At 44.5% G+C, this 17,362-nt stretch overlaps 1 protein-coding gene across 2 annotated transcripts in view; it reads right to left on the bottom strand.

The window, feature by feature from the left end:
• Positions 1 to 6,742, bottom strand: part of MYOZ1 (myozenin 1) — a 47,781-nt gene extending 41,039 nt beyond the window's left edge. For both annotated transcript variants that reach the window (XM_054983471.1, XM_054983472.1), the window contains exon 1: positions 6,528 to 6,742. The gene's annotated coding sequence lies outside the window, so the exon portion shown is untranslated. The remainder of the gene's footprint in view (positions 1 to 6,527) is intronic.
• Positions 6,743 to 17,362: the final 10,620 nt, after the last annotated feature.

Raw genomic sequence — 17,362 nt, 5'->3', positions numbered from 1 at the left:
TGGAATAGACCAGTAGCACACGGCAATTGGTCAAGAACTGGGAACACGATGATGGGAACTGGTACAGCAAATGGGAGATAAATTCTCATAGAAAATTGTATTTAGATAGCTTATGATGTCTCAAAGATCTTAATCTTTGCTTATTACTCGTACCATCAACACCAATCGTGTTGATGGTATATTGAGTAATCCGCCTTGAGTCTCAGTGGGAAAGACGGTCTATAAATAATGTGAATAAATAATGTAAATAAAAGTGAAGAGAGAAAACATGTTTCTGGTGCTAGATGTATATAGTGATCAATGCTGGAAGGCAGCTACAGAAATGATTGATGTGATAATAAAAAAAAGATAATTATGTTGGGACTAATGTAAGAGAATAGCCGCGGAGAAGGAATTTGCTGCCAGGTGCAAAGGTTGTTTATTCCAGATAGCAGAAAGTACACAAGGATTGGAATACAAAAAATATTTAATCAAATGATGGCAGATTGCTGAGATGGAGAACCTGCCCTGTAGAAGGTGTGCTCTCACATCAGGAAGGAAATATAATGATTTACTGAATAAAGATTGCGATGTACTAGATATCATTAAAAAGATACAGAAAATAGTAAGGATATACGTAATAGTTACACTCCAGAGGAGTTAGCCGTGTTAGTCTGTAGTAGCAAAATCGAAAAGAGTCCAGTAGCACCTTTAAGACTAACCAACTTTACTGTAGCCTAAGCTTTCGAGAATCACAGTTCTCTTCGTCAGATGCATGCATGCATCTGATGAAGAGAACTGTGATTCTCGAAAGCTTAGGCTACAGTAAAGTTGGTTAGTCTTAAAGGTGCTACTGGACTCTTTTTGAATAGTTACACTGGAAGGATTCAAGGATGTAACCATAGTCAGAAATGCAATACTTAATCTGAAACTTGCAAGTTGGAATTCCCTGATGCTAAAATGACTGATAATCAGATAAGCAAACTGATGATGGAAAGACAGTAGTGGTAACTTCCTCGAGGTGCTATCAGACCCATGTTGTCTCATCTATTGCCTGTATGTTCTCTTTAAGTAGAGTCCAAATCACTGAGGGCTCAGAGCATAGGTTAGGTTTGTCCCACTGCAAGGGTATAGTGCTTTATATTTTAACATTGGACTGGGTAACACCCAATCATTTACATAGGCAAAGTACAGAGACACAGCGTGGGTGGGAGTCAAATCTGTTCTGACCCTGATGAGCCCAGTTTCCTATATGTGAAGGCACGCTTTGCACTCCTACAATAGTTGTGCAGATTTATTATAAAAAATTCTAATATTATTTATTATTTGTTATTTACTCTTCATGAACTCTGAGAACTGAGCCCTACTCCTATCCACGTAATATAGTTTCTTGGTCATAGTGATCAAAAGACAGAACCTAGAAACTAGCTTTTTTGTATAAGGTCTACCAGTTTGAAAACCATGGAGTTTCTTGCAGGGACCTATGTGGAAAATTCCAAACCGATTCGTAAATGATCCATTCTCATTAACAATAAAATAAACTCATCGATAAATAGAGAAATGCTTTCCAACTTAATTATACATTCAGTAATGAGAACTGATGTTCTGTGATGGGCCGTTTCCACACTACTCACCTTCATCCGGAACGCTGCGGAAGATAGCGTCTTCTCGTGCGAGTTTTGCCCGCGAGAAGACGCTATCTTCCGCGCTTTTTTCGTGACGTTCCGCAGCGTTCCGGATGAAGGTGAGTAGCATGGAAACAGCCATGGTCTCTCCTATAGGTGCAAAGTTCTTTGAAAGATAGTCAACAAACTTCATACATGGTCCAGTTCAGATGGGTTTTCCTCACCTGTTAGTTACATTGATAGGGTGGATTGAGCTTTTCTGAGGTGTATCTGTTCAGCACCAACTCCTCACCAATATTTGGATATATTTGCTTTTTCTGTCAATTATTATTTCCTGAGATAGTTTTGCCTCAGTTTGAGGGCAAATTCTGCATTGAATTTGGCAGGATTTATGCAATTTATGCTCCTTTAGAGAATTTTTAGTTTATATTACATTTGTATCTAGTGACAGTCTCAGGTTTTAATACATGAGGAGGGGGCCATGCCATTTTTATTACCACCTCAAGGTTAGGAGAAAGACCAGGGATTTGTTCAGAGCTTCTAGTGAAGTTCACTGCCAGGTGGGGATTTGAAACCAGGTCTTCCCAGTCTGTGGCTTGTGTTTACACACAAATCCTGAGGAATGGATCTACCACAGATAGGCCAGGATGGATCAATTCATTGACTACCTTTCTTCTTACCCAGAAGTAGCCTCTGTGAAGAGAATACCATGTCACTTGCGGTCCGTCTACACATTACTTCTTTTATGAGTTCTCCACAGAGCCTTACAGACGCACATCATCTCGGAGATTGGCTTCTATTTAAAAAAGGAGAGTGCAAATGGGCTCGGAAAGCTGCCGCCAGAAGTGAGACAACGCCCACCTTTCTTCCAAGCTTTTTTCCTCATGAAAAACAGTGCGGAGAAGGAGAGTTTTCAACTTTCTACTTTCGTACGTGCACAAAATACTTCCACGTGGAGCAGCAGAAATGGGGAAATGTCTCCCTTCTACAATGTTTTTGCCTGGGGGGTGGGGAGTTTGGGAGAAAGGCATGAGCTCTCCCTCTCTTGGCAGCAGCTTTCTGAGCTTGTTTGGTTAGCTCCGAAGAGAATTTCTAAAAGAGTGACTGCAAGTGACATAGTAGGTAAAGGTAAAGGTGTGCAAGCAGGCTTGGCAGACTTTTTACGGGGTGGTTTGCCATTGCCTTCCCCAGTCATCTACACTTTACCCCCAGGAAACTGGGTACTCATTTTACCAACCTCAGAAGGATGGAAGGCTCAGTCAACCTTGAGCCGGCTACCTGAACCCAGTTTCCACCGGGATCGAACTCAGGTCATGAGCAGAGCTTGGGCTGCAGTACTGCTGCTTACCTCTCTGCGCCACGGGGCTCACTTTAAGTGACATAGTAAAGTGTAGGAAAGTGTAATATATTTCTGGGTTGGAAAGCTAAAGGTAGTCCCCTGTGCAAGCACCGAGTCATTACTGACCCATGGGGGGACGTCGCACCATGACGTTTTCTTGGCAGACTTTTTGTTACGGGGTGGTTTGCCATTGCCTTCCCCAGTCATCCACACTTTCCCCCCAGGAATCAGAGTACTCATTTTACCGACCTCGGAAGGATGGAAGGCTGAGTCAATCTTGAGCTGGCTACCTGAACCCGGCTTACGCTGGGATCAAACTCAGGTCGTAAGCAGAGCTTAGGCTGCAGTACTGCCGCTTACCACTCTGCGGCACAGGGCTCGCTTTGAGTGACATAGTAAAGTGTAGGACAGTGTAATATATTTCTGGGTTGGAAAGCTAATCTGTTATTTCAGGTTTTCTCAGTGAAATATGTAAGCAATCATGCCACGCTTCAGCAGTTACAAAGTATATGTCTTAAAATTTTGTTTTATTTTTATTTGTAAATGCCCCGTGGTGCAGGCCCCGTGGTGCAGAGTGGTAAGGCCCCATGGTGCAGGCCCCGTGGTGCAGAGTGGTAAGCGGCAGTACTGCAGCCCAAGCTCTGCTCATGACCTGAGTTCGATCCCAGCGGAAGCCGGGTTCAGGTAGCCGGCTCAAGGTTGACTCAGCCTTCCATCCTTCCGAGGTCGGTAAAATGAGTACCCAGTTTCCTGGGGGTGGAGTGTAGATGACTGGGGAAGGCAATGGCAAACCACCCCGTAACAAAAGTCTGCCAAGAAAACGTCGTGGTGCGATGCCCCCCCCCATGGGTCAGTAATGACTCGGTGCTTGCACAGGGGACTACCTTTACCTTTAAACCAGGCCAGAATTCTGTGCCTGACTGAAGGAGATGGAACTTCATAGAATTTTAGAACTGGCTCTGAAGCAAGGCAACCAGCTTTGTAGCAAAGCTCATGCCGAGAAAAGATCTGATCACGGGTGCAAAGAAACCCCCTTCCATCTCCGGCATTTGTATGGCTGCTCCTAATATGTGCCGATAGACTGGCAATTCCTTTCACGGTTTTCTCTGCAAAAACTGTTCATTCCTCTCTTTTTTTTATGCACTTCCCCAAGTTTTCAAACATAACACTTGGTTCTGTTTCTAATTAAAACTCATTGATGGCTTTTCTTTCCTCGCAGAAGATGCCTTCGTTAACATTAAACAAAACTTTTTGTTGTTGTTTAATACAGTTTTCTGATTAATACTTCGCAAATCAGTCCCTTTGCTTGCCTAACTGGTCTTTATCTGAAACTGGGAGGTATATTTAGAGAAAGCTGCCTCGGAGGTCCCAACTTTACTTTCTTACCTAACAGCCTAAATTTAGCCTCCAGGACGTCTTGCTGACATTTTCCTATGTCACTGGTACCCACTCTACGGGCCCAATAGCTCCGTTCCCTATAAGGTTGCCTAGATGTCTGAATACACTGATCTGCATCTCAGACATCACAAATAATATTTTACATATTTTTCCCATACCCACTTCCTGTCAAAGATTGGGTCCTCTTCCCTGGAGAGCAAAAACTTGCAATGACATCAACCGTATCTGTTTCCTCCCCTTCAAATAGGTGATTTACTTCCCCAGATCTCTAAACATCACAAAAGCTTGTTAAAAGTGGAAACTTCACATTGGATCCCACAGATCCATTCATTTAAAACCAGGAGTTTTATGTGTTACACTGATCCTTGCTTTCCTTGCTTTTTCTGTCTCTCTGACATCAATTTGCTGCATTTTGTCTCTGAGGATCATAAAGTGCTTTCAACAGCAGATGAATATTGATATATCTACAACACGTACCACATTCAGACGTCTTTAAATTTACTTACTACAGTAAGTTGAGAATTGCCCAACATGCAGCTGTAGTTTGTTGCATATATTAAGGACAGGATCTTCAAAATTAGGAAGTTTTTTGTTTTCAACAACTTTTGTATAGGCATGATCCATTTCTTTGTTTTTACGGTACAGAATGAGGAAAGTACTCTTTGGCTAAGGAATTCACTTAATGTTTGTTAAGCTTATGAAGTTTCAGAATTTTATTAAGATTTTTCCTCTAACCTGCCTTAGAACGCGGTCAATGGATCCCTCATTCTCCTTTTTGCCTTCACCCCTTGACAAGCTGAAGTCTGTGGGCTAAAGTCTGAGAGGACTTCAACAGACCGACTTATTACTCTTGCTTGCTATCCAGAATAAAAACAGTGATTACGTTTAAGAAAAGCTATTGAATGTCTGCTTTGGCACCCATAATGAAGTATGTGTAAGAGATCCACATGCCAAATTTTCAACCGGGGACAAATAGGTAGAGCTTCTCTGACAGATGGTACAACTGATAGCCAGAGAGCCGATTGCTCCTTCTATTTAGAGCAGAAGGAGAAATCAGCAAGCCAGGAAGCTAAATTCTGTTGCTTCTCGCTGCCATCTGCTCTCCACTCTCTGATTAGAAGTACAGAAGTTCAAGCATTACACTGAGAGGATTTGAGGAGTGTGTCAATTGCAAACGAGACTTTCGTTTCATTATTCCTCGGTCTCGAGGGCAGAGGACTGTATTACCGTTGTCTGGTTTAAGACAAACGTAAGATGGCTCCAAGTCATTCCCAATTCAATCCCAAGGGTTTAGTTGCGTTAGAACACTTCCATCCAAAATCTGAAATGCATTCAGGACTTTTGTGCCGTTTCAAGCCACTTAAGAGTTGTGAAGGCATTGTCCGTGCTGTTAACACCTTGGCCAGGGAAAACAAGTTCCCCACAGGTTAACAAACGGTAACCTCAAGTGGGCTCAATGATCAGTTCTGGAGTTTCATTCTTTTCTGAGGTTTATGCAATACAGAAAGACCTGCCAAGAGTCAGAGGTGGCAGCAGGTGCGCTGAGAAAATGTATGGCATCCTCGGGGAACTGTGAACTATAAACTAAAGAAGGGGATAGGCTGACAAGGGAGGTGTACTGGTAGAGGACCGCGAAGGGAAGGTCACTTCTACTGTATTCATAGCTTCAGTTAGCAACTGGGAAAACATCAGGGAATGGGCATCCCACTCACTGTGATATATTGAGGGAATTATTTGGGGGAAGAGCTGGTCTGTTGGCATCTAGTCAGGCCAAGGAAGGGATAGAGGAGAGCTGGCAGTCATTCGGGATATTCTGGGCAGCCACTGAAGAATGTTGTAGCTTTTGGTGCTGATAGCAAGATTTCGGAGGGGAATCATGTCAAGATCAAGGGATTTCAGGGGATCCCTGTAGCACTCATTGATGTTTGTTTCCCTAATGTAGGAATAAGCCCGGCGCCATAGAACTGTGCAAGGGTAAGAGTATTTGGCAATCCTCAGGAGGAAAAGATCCTAGGACAAGTCCATAGAGTTTAGCCCCTGCCTTCTCTGAGCCAGCTCTGTCTTTTAGTCTTCCACCCCAACACCAGGCTGAAATGCAAGGCAGACTTTCTACAGTTTCTTCTTTTCTCTTTCTCTCTCATTCCAAACTAATCTTTCCTGGCTCAGCAACACTCGGAGAGACTCACCTTAGCCTCAGATACACATACACAGACCACTCCACGGAGCCTCCAGGAGCAAGAGCAAGGGCCGGGGTCTCTGGCGTTCCTTGTTTGGGTGGTTTTGCAGGAGACTCGGCAGGTTCTTGATCCCCCCTCCCCTGGTTATTCCAGGGCCCACACCCTCCCAGATCAGGGTCTGCACAGCACAAAGTGCTGATGCGGAGTGCTGTGAATTTGACTCTTGGAGACTGCTCGCACAGGCATCCTGCAGTTATTAATAGTCAATGGGATCTCGGAGTGCGAGGTCTCAGATGGCACCAGCACAGGCAAGAGTGGGAAGAAGGGGGGAAGAGTACCTCAGCAGAACTCCCAAACCAGCCACCTCAACCTGGAGCCAGCTACTGAGATACATACCATCCTTCTCCTGCCACATATGCCAAATTGTGGTCGCCGAGTGCTGGAGGCTACATACACGTGATGTGAATTGTATATGCTTGCATTTAAGGCCCTTCTGCTCTGAAATTTGTACTGGAGGAGTGGTGGGACAAAGGCAGGGGAGGCACACAAAACTTTGCAGCTGTGCCAAGTAAATAGGCACAGGAAGGCCCTGGTGTCTGAGGGGAACATAGCAGAGCATTCCTATCTTAGGTCTCTAAGGTGCCTTGTGTATTACTGTTGTGGCCCCAGGGCTGATTTGAGACATCTGTCAACTCCAAGCAAAGCATTTCTCACCCCCTGTGCCACTGCTGACCAGTTCCAAACCAAGCCCAGAAGGCAACACCTCAGGGAGCTGCACAGGCCCAGGAGGGGATAACAATCACTTCCTATGCCAGAAACAACTGGAAATGAGTCTGTATGGTATATTGGCAGCTGTGCTTCTGTTAGAAATAGCAATGTCTGGTGTACTGCAGCAGCAAGAAGTAAGAAGAGCCTACCATGCAGGGGGCAGCAAGGATCACTTAGTTAGGACAGTGAGAGTAGCACCTCTCTTGTTTCCTGGGGGTCATTTCCTTGTCTTGTCTCCTATTGTGTTAACCAGGGCAATATCCTGCTTCTTCTCTCTCTCTGCCACACTTCTTCTCTCTCTCTGCAAGATGTAGTCAGATAGCTAGGATCTCTCTCCCTCTTTCCCTCAAGTATGTAACTTCCTCAAATAAAGCTTTTGCCTCTCTAACCAGCTCGGCGTTTATTCCACAGCGTTGTTTTACACTCGCTCTAACAGCTTCTTCTTCTGCAGGAGTTGTGTCCAGTAACTCTGCCCTGTGTGATCATGGGACCAGGGCTTTTTTTCAGCTTGAACGTGGTGGAACGGAGTTCCGGCACCTCTTGAAAACGGTCACATAGCTGACGGCATGGAGGGCAATCTAAACTCCCCTCTGTCTGGAGATCAGGGGGCGGGGCTACCAGCCATGTGACCATTTTCACCAAGGGCGATTTAAACTTTTAAAAACTCCCCCCTTGTTCCAGGTGACCCAAAGTGACATCATTGGTCCTGGGAGTGTGCGCACACTTTGCACGTGCACATGTGGTACCAGGGCCACCACCTCCCGCCAAGAGTTGCCCCCTGTGCTGGCAACCCACTGAGTTCCACCACTTCTTTTCCCAGAAAAAAAAGCCCTGATGGGGACTAATGTTCATGCTGTATGCTTGGACTCCCCGCTAAGTGAAATGGGAAGAAAATAAATGCCCTCATGTTATTGTTTACAAACCATTACCAATATGTATGGCTGTTTTGGTGGACAAAAGTATTTTTTCACTAGGACAAAAAATAAAATGCAAAACAGTTCTGAAAGGAATATGTGAGAGAAGAGGGCTGAAGGAAATAATATTTGAATGATCCCCAGGGAAGAAGGAACTGTAAAAATTGAGAGAAGCCTAAGGCTGCGGAGAACTCAAGGCCCTAGATAATATCATAACAACAAGAGCCAGAAGTGTGAAAGTCACAAAGCTGTAGGGGGAAATTTAGCTGTTTGGGCAGCAGCCAGAGAAGGAGGCAGTAAGGCAAAGCGGTCATATTTAAGGATTTTGATAAGGTTGTTGTTCACAACTCGTAGAATTCTAGCTTGGGTTACGGGCACTGAGAAGTTTTTTGTTGTTTACACGCCAATTTTGTGATCAAGCTCTGCCCCCTCTGATAATGGCCTCAGGCTTAATAATGTTTCAAGATCCCCAAACTTCTCTGAAACTGAGTCTGAGGGAGAACACACCTATCTAAAGACAACCGTGAGGAGTAACTGGCAGTTCAGACCTTTTGGGTGAGGAGTCTGAAACAAGCCCCCAACTACCCATTCTGTTAAAAGTCTTCCCCTTCTGGAGAAGGCAACCTGAGGCCAGCAAACAAGCACCACAATTGACAGACCCAGGCCAGGGCTCTGTTACTTTTCTATTCGGGAATTGGGGCTGTGGCTTCCCAAAGGAGTTCTCTGGGACTTTTCCCAGATGTTGTGGTGTCTACGCTGACCAATTCTCAAAGCCTCAACTCACATAGTCATGATCCAGCAGTGCCTCCATTGTTGCATCCATATAATAATAACAATAACATTCGATTTATATACTGCCCTTCAGGACAACTTAGCGCCCACTCAGAGCGGTTTACAAAGTGTGTTATTATTATCCTCACAACAATCACCCTGTGAGGTGGGTAGGGCTGAGAGAGCTCTGAGAGAGCTGTGACTGACCCAAGATCACCCAGCTGGGTTCAAGTAGAGGAGTGGGGAATCACACCCGGTTCTCCAGATTAGAGTCCTGCTGCTCTTAACCACTATACCAAACTGGCTCTCAGTGGAAACTGAGGGCAGGAAGTTCTTGATTAATTCTCCGAAAGTCAGGTCAATGCAGTGTACTTTAGAGCTGAGAATTCAGATAATAAATTCACTGAAGGCAGTTTGTCTCCTTTCCTAGCATCTTATTACACGATAACCATCTGTCTCAGGGCCAAACTACAAGTGACGAATGACACAGGTTGGACACTTGTCAGCTTCCCTCAAGTTTTGATGGGAAATGTAGGCAGCTTGGCGGAATGTTGGACAAGTGACAGTTGAAAAGTCCATTGGACAGCAGTCAGAGAGCCAAGCTGCAAGAACAGGATGCCTACATTTCCCATCAAAACTTGAGGGAAGCTGACAAGTGTCCAACCAGTGTCATTTGCCACTTGTAGCTTGGCCCTCAGACAGGGCTTTTTTTCTGGGAAAAGAGGTGGTGGAACTCAGTGGGTTGCCCTCAGAGAAAATGGTCACATGGCTGGTGGCCCCGCCCCCTGATCTCCAGACAGAGGGGAGTTTAGATTGCCTTCTGCACCGTGGCGCAGAGGACAATCTAAACTCCCCTCTGTCTGGAGATCAGGGGGCGGGGCCACCAGCCATGTGACCATTTTCAAGAGGTGCCGGAATTCCGTTCCACCGCGTTCCAGCTGAAAAAAAAACCTGGTCTCAGAGCTGACTCTCTGTGGGGCCATCCAATCATGCAGTTACTCTCTTCGCATAATTCACCTCCTAGTTTGGTTTGTGTTTTAGAGGAGGAGGGTTCACATAAGAGGGGACTTCTTGAAATAAGGCTCTGAATACTCATCTTGTACATTATTCCCAAGGTCCCTCTTTATGGGTGTTAAGAGACACTGGGGGTTGTTAGGAAGTGAATTCTCAGATTGCCGCCCTTGTGGTGATCTAAGAGGCCTGCAGGTCAGATGGTTCCCTGAGCTGTGATGTGCCTTCAGGCTCCAGGGTGACTCCTCTTGGGGAAGGATTCCAAGCAGGCCGAGCCTGCAGTCTCTACAATGGCTGTCTGACCAAAAAGTGGAGTTTCTGGCTCCTCCATTCCCTGACAGGGAGGTAATTTTCAATGTGTGAAACAAGGTCTTAGATATATTGTGCCTGTGTTTTTTGCTACCATGTGCATTCTATAGTTATTTTGTTTTATTACATTCTGTAATTATTTTATTTTTATTTTACATCATTTATACTCTGCCTTTCTCCCCAAAGGGAGCCCAAAGTTGCTTACATCATTCTCCTCTCCTCCATATTATCCTCACAACAGCCCTGTGAGGTAGCTTAGGCGGAGAGTATATGACTGGCCCAAGTTCACCCAGTGAGATTCCATGGCAGAATGGGGATTCAAATCCCAGATCCCAGTGTGTCACTCTAACCACTATGCATCACTGGCTTTCTATACCATACTGGTAGTGAGTGCCCAGGAGAAGGAGCAAGAACTCCTCTGAGGACTGGAAAGAACTAAGTGAGTGGCAGTGCCAAGTGGAGATGTAGACTGCCGCTGGTTAATCCCCAGACACCTTAGAGGGCAAGAAGGGGCAGTGCTCACAGATCAGTTATTACAGTTTTTAAAGTTTAGAGGGGAAAGATGCTGAATTTTGAGAGTGATACCAGAATAAAACCTTTAAAAGAACTGGGGGGAAACGAGTTTTCAGAAATAAACATGTTTTGGGGGGGAGATATATGTGAAGGTGTGTTTCTTCCAAGAATGATGTGTGTGGTGAGCTATTTAACACCAAGGAGCTTTGCTTTCCCATAAGCTTTGACTTGATGTAAAGTAGTAGAGCTAAGCTAATAGACAGCATCGGCCTTTCTGGGATTGTTTTTTGTTCTCACTGAACACTCATTTCTCTTCACTACAGCTGTAAGGGAGTCTCTCCTAGTTCAGATCTCCACACATTGCAGAAGTGTCACATTCATGTCCCTGACACCGCTTTCTGAGTTCAGCTTAGAGCTTCCCTCATTATGAAAAGTGATACGGGAACGCTCTTGCTCCGCCTATGAATTTCTCTGCTCTTCAGTCCAGCAGAAGCTATTTTCATTCTCCTTGTCTATATATACAAACCTTGAGGGAACACACGTTGTGGGGCGAGTGTGGCGCTCCCCTTGTAAGTTTACAGCACTTAGTATTGTGCGTGCGTATTCAGAAGCCACAACCTGCTTAAATATTTACACTGAACCACTGAGGAGCGAGCAGCTTTATGGAAAGTTATAAAATGGAAGATCGTTAGAGTGTAGTGGTCAGAGTGGTTAGTATAGTGGTTAGGATCGAAGAGACCCAGTTCAAATCCTCACCATGCCATGGAAGTCCAGTGGGTGGCTATGGGTCAGACAATCTCTCTCTCAGCCTAATGAATATTTTTAATGCCATAGAGTTCTAATGTTCGTAGTGTTCTAATGTCTGTGGAAAGGCGGTGCGTGTTTTATTTGTTTCAAACAAATAAACAAACTTACCTCGCAGAGTGATTGTGAGGGTAAAATGAAGGAAGGGAGAATGCTGTACGTTGCATTAGGCCCTCTATTGGGGAGAAGAGTGAGGTATACGTAGCAAGATAAATCAGTAAATTTCCTTTCCTTATACATCCAAAGGCATTCATATCACACTGGCATTCTTGGTCCTAAACAATTCTCTTGGTTTACCTTCTGACTGTATTGGCATAATGCTCCAACTCACACTACTGCATTTGCTGAAAAGTTGTTGATGCTTCCCACCCTAATTATTTCCTTGCTGCTGTCACTTCTCACAAGGCTGCCAGCCAGGTCAAATACGTCAAAGAGAGGTTCTATCACTGCAGCTCGCAAAGGAAACAGTATATTTACACACAAACAACGACATCTTGGTTATTAAAGTCAGTGGGTTGGATCCTACCCCTAACATACTGCCCCACTGAACAAAATGTATTTATACCCCACCTTTCCTTTTGACTCAAGTTTGAATTCTTCCTCCAGTCTAAGGAGCCTTCCTCCAACTTGTGGTGCTTCCATTGGAGGAAGAGCCATTTAAGTTGGAGCAAGACTATAGAGCAGGGCTTTTTTTTCCTGGGAAAAGAGGTGGTGGAACTCAGTGGGTTGCCAGCACAGGGGGCAACTCTTGGCAGGAGGTGGTGCCCCTGGTACCACATGCGTGTGCGTCCTTTGAGAAAATGGTCACATGGCTGGTGCCCCCCCCCCCCAGATCTCCAGACAGAGGGGAGTTTAGATTGCAATCTAAGAGCGGAATTACAAGTGACAAAAGGCACAGGTTGGACACTTATCAGCTCCCCTCAAGTTTTGATGGGAAATGTAGGCAGCTTGGCGGAATGTTAGACAAGTGACAGTTGAAAAGTCCATTGGACAGCAGTCAGAGAGCCAAGCTGCAAGACTAGGATGCCTACATTTCCCATCAAAACTTGAGGGAAGCTGACAAGTGTCCAACCTGTGCCTTTTGTCACTTGTGGTTCCGCTCTAAACTCCCCTCTGTCTGGAGATCAGGGGGCGGGGCCACCAGCCATGTGACCACTTTCAAGCGGTGCGGGAACTCCGTTCTGCCGCGTTCCAGCTGAAAAAAAGTCCTGCTATAGAAGAGGGTTGGATCCATTCCAGTAACTCAGGTCAGAACACTGTGTGAAACCATGGTTTAATTAAAGTAAATGTGGTTAGTGTGATTTTCTGAACATGAGCCAGTCTTCCAACTGTGGGTTGCTAGGGTCCATCAGCCTTGAAACCTTGGCTTGAAAATGGTTCATTAACCACAGCTTGTCTTAACTCTGGGTTTGTGTGTGACACGTCTGGGCTTAATCCTGACCTGTTCCCTGATCCTTGGCTCTTGACCTCCAGAGTGAAAGTGATGAAAGCAGCATTTGCTAAGACAAACCAGGATTTGAACTTTAATCTTTAAATTGAATCCTGGCTTTACAAGCCAACCCATTGTTTCACGTCATGTCTGAACCGAACCAAAGTATATTAATAGCAAACAGCGATAATATGATGAGCAGATGATGTATCATATCTCCAAGACTCTGCCATATGGCCATCATTCTCTGAATTTTGCTGGTAGATATGGCTATGGGGGAGGGGGCTTTATTCACTGTGCGGTAGTCTTTTCCTCAACTGTATTAGGACAATTACATGATGCAGTTCCTCCTGATCCATTTGTTGGGTGATTAGATCTCCTTGACAAGACAGATATCTCTATGTCAAGCAAGGGTCTAATTACTGTTGTTGAGACTGTGGCCAAATCACAGACCAATGCACAATGGAAAGCAAACGTTTGCCAGAACCTGGGACGCTGTGTCAATAGACCACAGCACTCATGATGTTGCATGGATCAGGTGCTGCAGGGTATTTCATCCTCTGATGCTAACCTTGGTTGTGCTCTGTAATTTTATCTTTAGAAACAGACCAGTTTCTCTTAGGAAGGCCGTTTCCACACTACTCGCCTTCATCCAGAACCCTGAGGAACGTCGCGAAAAAAACGTGGAAGAGAGTGTCTTAATACCATAGAATACTATTTTAATTGATGTCCAGTTCTCATTTGGTCCCTTGATTAATGTACATGGCTTTTTTTTTAAACCTAGTTTTTCTTCTCTCTGTGATTATACTGGCTTTATCCATCATCAGTCTAATCCTTTGGATTGCCCCCTACTTTTAACATGTATTTTCTTCATCTTGATTTCTTCATTCTTAACATTGTGATATACTAAATATTGTTGTATTTGTTTATTTCGTTGCAGTGATGTTTTTTTTTAATTCTTAAAAGTATAAATACAGAGTAATTTGGGGTAATTATGGCCACTGCCTTCTTGGGTGAACCCGGGAATATTTTGAAGTTATTCTGTTTTGGAGGCTAAGCCATCTAAATTTGAGCAGCAGCTGGACTGGAGACACCAAACAATCCCATGTATGTCCCCTAAATTCCTGGACACAAAGGGTTGCATCTTGCAGATGCATGATCCAGTCATCAATACATTGGGATATATTTGCAGCTGCCGTTTATGATGTGATCCAAAGCCACAAGAGTCTGAGCATCCTTACCTCATGTTGAACTCCTACTAAGCTTTGGCTTTGATAGGCTTTGATACCCGTATCTTTAGGGTATGCTGTAGAGCAGCAGTCTCCAACCTTTTTGGCACCAGGGACCAGTTTTCTGGAAGACAATTTTTCCATGGACCGGGGGCGGGGTAGGGGGAATAGTTTCGGAATGATACAATTGTGCACTTTATTTCTATTATTACATTATAATATATAATGAAATAATTATACAACTCACCACAATGCAGAATCAGTAGGACCCCTGAGTTTGTTTTCCTGCAACTAGACGGTCCCATCGGGGGGTGATAGGTGACCACTTACCTCGCCTGCTCCCTAGAGCCAGCCCTGCGCTCGCCCGCCACTCACCTCCTGTGCAGTCCAGTTGCTAACAGGCCATGGACCGGTATCGGTCCACAGACCAAGAGTTGGGGACCTCTGGTGTAGAGTTAGTGCTAGAAAACTGTGTGTTTCTGCCTTTTCTTTTTAACTTTACTCAGTCTGAGGCGTGTACAGATCATGCACACACTTTTTGTTTATCAAATCTTCATACGATTTGAATGCTAGAAGCCTGATCTCTTTCCCCATACAATATCTGATTAAGTCATGCTTCTAGAGAGCAGAAAAGGGGAGGAGATATGGGTGAGGGCACTATCCCCAAAATGCAAAAGATTGTCCCTGCACTAGCTAGAACGAGCAAGTGAGAAACGTGGCATCTGAGTGGAGCTTTTAAACAGCAATACAGTGTAGAGCTGTGGAAAAATGAATCCTTCCAGTGGCAGAAACTTATATATTTGTTGGTGGCAGCAGTTACTACCCAATGAGGAGTGGAATACCCCTCTGGGAGTAAGAGTGGAAGGAAAAACAGTAGCATTGCCAGGGAAGAGCCAGGGTGGCTGTGGACCTCTCTGAGTTCCTAGAGCCCAAGGGAATGGGCCTTGCTAGCGTATTTTCTCCCAGTGCACATGGAATTTTCCTTGCTAGTGTTGCCAGGATACATGCATATGATTTAGCCTCATAGTTTTGAGACATCATCTTGAAAAGATGTGCTGTGGTGGTCGTGTTCTTTCTCCTAGCAAAGCCTTTTTGACTAGCCGCCTTCATGAGCAATGGAGGCATTTTGTCCTAAAATCAAAGCAGCCAGAGAGGTGAACTGAAAGAATTGCTGCGCAGCCTATGAGCCAGAGAGTGTCTGAGCGGCAAAACTGATGGCCAGCTGGCACAGACAAGTCTCAGGGATCAGTTTGCAACCCTGCAGATATGTGGCACAGAGTAATTACCAGATGTGATTCTCTGTGAAGGCCAAAGGCCAAAAGATTAGAAGGAGAGGATTTAGTAAGTCAGCCATAAGATTTTTAAATCCTCCCAACTTATCACTATCGCAGGTGAATGCTGAAGTCACGCTAGGATAGGGAGGTACAGTGGTGCCATCTAGTGGCTGTATTACGGTGTGCCTTCTCTTTACTGTTGGAGGCTGTTCTTATCATTTTGCAAGGAAGAGAGTCAGCTTTGCAAACTGCCAGATCAGCACAGGAAAAGACGCTTCAAGAAAATGATGCTTCCAGCTTTGCAAGCTGCTGGTGTAAGAGTCAAGGAAGACCCACGACTCACGCTGCCAGGTTTTTAATCTTCTAAATCTTAACCAGAAAGTTGCAGCCCTGGAGGGACTCTTGGACTCTGTTCAGATTAGAGAATTTGTCGAGAGCTCTGATTGTGGAGGCAAGTTTGCTGGGAATAAGAATTGTTCCTTTCAATAACAGCATAGATGAACTATTTATAATATACTAACTCTTCTTTCACAAACTTATCATGTCAGTTTCTTTTGTTTTCAGCTAACATCACAGAAATGTTTGATTCTGCACTCATGTGCTCAACGCCAGACAAATGTTCATCTTCAAACAGGCTACTGAAATAATGGAATAGTAATAATATAGGGAGTGCAATCATATGCAGAATTACTACAGATTATTTATTTAACAGGGCTGAGACAGGAGTAACTCCGCATAGGATTGCACTGTTAGTCTATAGCTCCACAGACTGTGTCTGCAGCAGCAACAATAAACAGAAGTCTAGTGGCATCTTGAATAATAATAATTAAAAAATAAAATAATTGTGCTTATATACCGCTCTTCTAGACAGATTAGTGCCCCACCCAGAGTGCTGAACAAAGTCAGTGTTATTATTATCCCCACAATACAGCTGAGGAGCTGGGCTGGGCAGAATGGCTTACCAAGGACCACTTACTAAGCTCATGGCAGTAGTGGGATTCGAACTGTCAGAGTGCTGATTCACAGTCCAACCACTTAAACTCTATACTACAGCAGTTCCAAGAAGTTTTATTCCACTATAAACCTTCATGAATCGCAGCAGATTTCCTCAGTTGGCTGTTGGGGATCTTCACCGGGTCAGTATTTATATATGAAGTAATGAATTTTTTAAAAAAGAAGGGTCAAAGGGCAATGAAATGTTAGACGCGCAGCGTGTGATATTATGTAAAATCAATTATAATCAAGAAAAGTACAAAGGCCATTCACAACAGCAGCAATGCAACTGGTTATCTGGGGAACAACAAAAACCATCTTTGTAATTTCCTACTGCTAAAGGGTCCATAAAGCTTTAAAAAGGAATTTCTGCCACTCAGCCAGGGTTGGTGACATTTATCTTTGCCACAGGTTCATTCCAACTACTTCCTGTCAGCCACAGACTCTGATAACAACATCAGAGCATCTCACTGATAACATCTCCCTGTTCAATGTTCAGCCAACATTGTTAGAATCTTGTTTTTTACCATACTGTTCCGAATAGTTCCATTGCATTTATTTAACAGTGGCGTACACCGACTGATCCACAGCTGGATGACAGAACCTGTCAGGTACACTTCCTTGGTATGGTGCATTATTTGGACTGAACCAGGGGCCATTTCGTAGAAAAAGAGCGGGAGGAACTCATTAGCATAACTCATTAGCATATGCCACGCCCCTTGCCATCACTGGAAATGTGTCATTAGCATAACTCATTAGCATATGCCGCAACCCTTGCCATCACCGGAAGTGTGTTATTAGCATGACTGATTTGCATATGCCACACCCC

Source organism: Eublepharis macularius, chromosome 6 (assembly GCF_028583425.1).
Source record: "Eublepharis macularius isolate TG4126 chromosome 6, MPM_Emac_v1.0, whole genome shotgun sequence".
In the NCBI taxonomy this organism is placed as follows: domain Eukaryota; kingdom Metazoa; phylum Chordata; class Lepidosauria; order Squamata; family Eublepharidae; genus Eublepharis; species Eublepharis macularius.
Note: the sequence above shows the minus strand (reverse complement) of the source record. Positions and strands in the feature narration are given on the sequence as shown.